This window comes from Cibotium barometz, chromosome 32 (genome assembly GCF_041138505.1).
Source record: "Cibotium barometz isolate CiBa-2024 chromosome 32, ASM4113850v1, whole genome shotgun sequence".
In the NCBI taxonomy this organism is placed as follows: domain Eukaryota; kingdom Viridiplantae; phylum Streptophyta; class Polypodiopsida; order Cyatheales; family Cibotiaceae; genus Cibotium; species Cibotium barometz.
In genome coordinates, this window is record NC_141077.1 from 17005364 (window position 1) to 17011363 (window position 6000).

The 6000-nt window shown below is 39.0% G+C and overlaps 1 protein-coding gene across 1 annotated transcript in view; it reads left to right on the top strand.

Annotated features, from left to right (window-relative positions):
• LOC147619877 (pentatricopeptide repeat-containing protein At2g13600-like) overlaps positions 1 to 475 on the top strand; it is a 39430-nt gene extending 38955 nt beyond the window's left edge. Inside the window, exon 7 of the transcript XR_015270095.1 lies at positions 200 to 475. The gene's annotated coding sequence lies outside the window, so the exon portion shown is untranslated. The remainder of the gene's footprint in view (positions 1 to 199) is intronic.
• The last annotated feature ends 5525 nt before the right edge of the window (positions 476 to 6000 follow it).

Sequence of the window (6000 nt, forward strand, 5' to 3'; positions counted from 1 at the left end):
ATGGCATCTGAAGAGAACTCATCATGATGATATCATTGAGTGCAGAATCACATACAGTGTTGTTGATTGTTTATAGTTTTTATTCATAAGTACTTCATTGCAAGACACCGATCGTTGATTGTTGTTGTTTTTATGTTTTCATGTTTATTGTTGATTGTTGATTGTTGTTTTTATGTTGGTTGTTTGTTTTTTATGACAGGTACTTTGTTGCAAGACAAACTTTGTGCATTCGGCTTCAAGTGTAGGAGGTGGCAACTTTTATGAGGGGAGTGGCTCAGCTTGGACCAACTCATGCGAGATGGCATGCATTCAGCACTCATTGATGTGAATATTCTTTGGGAGGGTCATGACCCTTTTAGCATTAATCTAGAAAGTTACTGGCCCCTTAGTTTTCTAAGAGGCAGGAAATCCAACTCATGTCCAATGATCCCCCTCGTAATTTTTATTTCAAGTTGGATGGTAGGAAGGTTGGGAGAGCGGAAGTGAACATTGCAAAACATGCAAGCAGTGTGTTACTCAACACATCCTTGACATTGTAGAGTCTATGTAATTTTTATTCTTCTAAGTGAATATTAAAAACTATTTCTCTAAAAATATTGTAAATTTAATTTTATTTCATTTTTATAAATTGTAGTGGTTTTTTTAAGTCTACTATGTTTTGAACATATTAATATGTAAGAAAATAAAGATAAGTATAAGTAAGTACAATTGTAAATAGAAGTATAAATATATATTTAAGTGTAAATAATAATATAATTAATTATCTTAGACATATAAATATGATTTATGATTTCTCATATTTCAATGAAGTGTCATTAATTTTAAGTCTATGGATATAAGTATAAAAATAAATATAACTTTAAGTATATACTTAAGTGCAAATAATAATATAAGTTACTTTGTAAATAATATAATACAATAATAATAATAGTAATAATAATATGTATAAGAAATAGAAGTATGATTTATTATTTATTATATTTTATTGAAGTGTCCTTTATTTACTAAAGTATAAACATAAGGTATTAAAATAAATATAAGTTTATAGATATTTTAAGTACTATAATAAACATAAGTATAAATTGCATCCATCTAGCCTCACGAAACCCAAAGTCATGACCCACCACCAGCTTCATTGAGTGTCATCACCATTGAAGGGGTGGACTACCTCCTCATGTAGGATGTGTTGGAGCTTTTGGAGTTTTAATGAAATAAATATTACTTTATTAAAACTTTAATAAAAAATATATTTCTTTATTAAAGTTTTAATGAAATAATATATAAATTTATATTTATAAGTATAAGTAGGGGTTATTTTCATTCACTTCTATTGCATTATCTATCTCTCACTTTCTATCCACCTTGCTTATTCCTCCCTTTACGCCTTCACCATGGCTTCTCATCATGATGTGTTCGCACAGTGGATGAGTGAAACCCGTTAAACGGTCAGATTTGGAACCAAATTTACCCTAGGTTTTGTTATAGTGTTGAGCTAGAGAATATATGTAGAAATCTAGAGCCCAATAGCTCAGTGCTTGCATTTTTTTCTGCTCAGGGGCAGCATGGGTGTCCACGTAGCGGTACGTGTGGACCACACAGTGGGCGGTCGTCCTTTGGTTCTTGTGCAGCCATCGTATGAGTACCTTGGTAAGTGTGTACGGTCCAAATTTTGGGACAGGGTCCCTAAATTTGGGACGTCGGCCTCGATTTGCGTGCCGGACCGTCCCGGGGACGAATTTTTTTTTTGTCCAGGAGGTGCTCCTTGTCGTTGGGGTTCAGACCATTCATTAATCGGACGCCCGGTCGTGCATTTATTAAGGTTTAAAGGTCGTTGCTTTTTAACAAAAAATGACAAATTTATGTATAAGCTTGATCCGGTGTCCGTTTTGGATGCTCTAAAATCCTATATCAGGGTAAAATCACGCGCAGATTCCAAATTTGGGCTCAAAATTTGAAGATTCTAAGTAGAAATGACTCAAATAATAAAATCATTGATTTTTAAACCATAAAAACCTCATAAATTTATCTATTACATGGACATTTCTTTATTAATGAAGATGGGTATGTTACATCCTTCTCCCCTGAAAGAAATTGAGATGTCCTCATCTCGTCATGAATTGGGGATAATCCTTTAAGAGTGTAGATTCATCTTTCCAAGTTGCATCCTCTTCAGGGTAATCTTTCCACTGTACTAGATGTTCTGCAAGAGTTCTATTTTCGGAGTTGCCTTTCCCTAGAATCTATGATGCTACTGGGCTATAATTCAAGGACTCCTTGAGTAGGGATTACAACTTGTTCATCATCAATAATATGATCGAGACTGGGTACATAAGGTCTTAACAAACTTACATGAAATACATTGTGGACTTTGATATGGGCTGGGAGTTGGAGTTTATAGGGACTTTTACCTAGACACTTGATAACTGTATAGGGACCACAATACCTAGGGCTGAGCTTCTTATATTTCCCAAGTGATAGAGAACTTCGTTTGGGTCACACTCATAGAAGAACTTTGTCTCCTTCCTTGAAGATCCTTTCAGACCTCTTGGTGTCAGCATAATGCTTTTGTCGATCTTGGGCAGCTTTAATATCCTTTTGGATTGCCTTGGTTTGTTCTTGCATCTCTTCGAGCATTTTCCTGGATGCCTCAACTCTTATGGTCGGATCAGAGAAATTTAGAGGAGACAAGCATTCTTGCCCATAGAGTGCTTTGAATGGTGACATTCCTATGCTCTAATAATAAGATGCATTGTAGGCAAATTCTACCAGAGGAAGGTATTGAATCCACCCCGTCCACAATATTCTCTGAGAATGTCTTCAATTACTTGATTGACTCTCTCAGTGTGGCCATCGGTCTCTGGATGATAAGCTGTGCTAAAGCAAAGTTGAGTTCCCAGGGCTTGAAATAAGGACTACCAGAACTTTGAAGTGAAGTCAGAATCCTGGTCACTTACTGTCCTTTTTGGGAGACCATGAAGTTTGAGGACTTCCTTGATGAATATTCGAGCAACATCAAAAGCTTTGAAGGTCTTCTTTACTGGTATAAGGTGAGCTACTTTGGTAAGTAAGTCCACTACTACTAGAATGGAGTCATATCCTCCTTGAACAGTGGGGAGACTTGTCACAACATCCATACTAATGCACTCCCACTTCATTTGGGGAATATCCCCAAGGGTTGAAGTTTCCCAGGCATCTTGACCCTTTCAGCTTTGATCCTTTGGCGCATGAGAGACATTGCTTCAAGTACCGAAGGACATCATTTTTCAAGCCTGCCCAATGAAAGCTCCCTCTTACAGCATTTAATGTTTTTGCATAGCCTGGGTGTCCCGCAGTAGGACTATCATGAGCCTTATGGAGGATTAGTTTCTTTAAAGCAGGATCCTTAGGGATACATAGCCTGTGATTGAAGTAGAGGCTTCCTTCATGAGTATAGTATCCCTTGATTAGATTCTTCTCTTTCTCTGAATTTCCCCCCTTCTTCTACTAACTTCATCATCCTCTGATAATCTAGATCATGAGATGAGACTTCTTCCACCTTGACCAGTATGGGATTATTTGGCATTGAAATTGCACTCAAGAAAGATTTGCGGGGCTAAGTGCATCTGCTACCACATTATCTTTCCCGGGGCAAAATTTGATGTTAAAGTCATATTCTTGTAGAATTTCAATCCATCTCCTTTACTGCATGTTGAGGTTAGGCTGGGTGAAAATCCACTTTAGACTTTTGTGGTCAGTTACAAGCTAGAATTTGCCCCCCAAGAGATAATGTCTCCATAATTTGAGGCAATGAACAACTGCTAAGAGCTCCAAATCATGGGTGGCATAATTTGCTTCATATTGCTTCAGCTTACGGGAAGTATAAGCGACTGGTCTTCCTTCTTGGCCTAAGACACCACCAAGTGCTAGAATACTGGCATTAGTAACCACTTCAAATTCCTTGGTGAAATCAGGAAGTTTCAGGACTGGGGCAGAAATAATAATGACCTTGAGCTGATCAAAACTATTTTGATGGATTGGCAGCCACACTATTTTGCATCCTTCTTGAGAAGATCCGTCAAAGGTGCAGCTACCAAGGCATAATCTTTGATAAAAATCTTATACCATCCCGTGATTCCCAAAAACCCACGAACTTCACGAAGTGATTTAGGGGATGGCCACTCTAGAATATCTTTGACCTTGGCAGGGTCTACTGAAATGCCATCTTTGGAGACGATGAACCCAAGATACTCAATTTGATGAGTAAAGAAGGTACATTTGCTCTTTTGGCATAGAGTTTGTGTCTGCGCAACAAGTGTAGAACTCTACGCACATGCTCCTCATGCTCTTCCATTGATTTGGAGTAGATTAAGATGTCATCAAAGAAAACAAGCACAAATTCATCCAAGTAAGGACGGAATATATCTTGCATTAGGCGGTTGAAGGTTGTAGGAGAATTAGTTAACCCGAATGACATTACAGTAAACTCATAAAGGCCATAACGGATATTGAAGGCTATCTTGGGTATATTTGCTTCCTTGACTTTGATTTGATAGTAACTAGACCTCCAATCTATTTTTGAGAAGACTTTGGCCCCATGAAGCCTGTTAAGAAGTTCGTCGATGCGAGGGATAGGATACTTTTTCATGCTAGAGCTAGAAGAGGATGACGACATGGATGAATTACCTTCTACTACTACAACACAACCGGTTCCACCAATTTCCAACAGGTTAATCTGTCTCATATCCTGCTCTGCAAATGTGACCCTACGGACTTCACGAACATTGGGCTGAATTGCATCCTTCATCTGCATACTAGGGTCAATCACCCTATCATTCATTCCTATAGACAATTGATACATACCACCATTGGCTTTGGCTAGTTTCTCACATTGCGGACTGATATGACCCCACTCACCACAATTCCAGCATTGCACATCTCTCGGATACCCTCTCCCTCTTCCAATATCTGCTGAATTTCCTTTAGAACCAGATGATGCATCAGTCTTCCTTCCCATAACACATATGCCTCTTCCTCTTCCTGCAAACTCTATCCAATTCACACTTAAAGACTTCATGAGCTCCACTGCTTCATGAACATCTTTCTTCAATGAATCCTCTTGTTTAGAAACAGCAGCACCCTCTCTTTCAGGATGCATACTCTCAATCTCTGGCATCTTCACAAACTTCTTTGGCTTTTCCTGTATTCCCAACTACCTCAGACGCTTCACCTTCCACTCCTCTCGAGCAACTCTGACAACTTCCTCAAAGCTATCCAGGTTCTTCAGCTCCACCTTCAGACGGAGGGTCGGCTCCAGACCAGCCACAAACAGGTCTCCCTTTATCATCTGCAGGGTACTTCAGGAATCAAAGCCTCACACCATAGACTTCACAATCTACCAAACTCTATCAGATACTAATCCACATCCTGACCATCCCTTTGCTGAATTTTACACAACTCTTTCCACACTTCATTCGGACTCCTCACATGGACAAACTGTGCCAAAAATGTAGCTCTAGCTACATGGTACTCAGGATCCTGTTGATGAGCATTCCTGTGTGTAGTCACAAATATCTGTAGCCATGCTTTTGCATCACCCTGTAAGCAATAAGTCAAAATCTGAGAGAGGATCTCTGGGGTCGCCCTGTCTTTCATCAAAGCTGTAAATTCGATCTTTTCCAGAAACCTGATTGCACTCTCCTGTGGCAATCCCCAATACTCTGGAAAATCTTGAGCCATCTCTTCAATCCTTCTTCACACAAACCCTTGTCTTCTTTCACAAACCGAAGGAAATTTCTTCCTCTGTGGAGGCACCAAAAAGTGATGACACGGAAGCGGTATAGCTGTATATGCCTTTATAGAGTGTCACACTTCCACACACTGATACAAACACACCCAGAACACCAGACCCAAGAGCATGAACAAAACTTAATTTCAATATATCTTTGTCTACAGCCACCTCACCACATATAACATGGCTAGCCTTGATGATGTGAAGAAGTGCTTCAACCAGCTCTCAGCAAA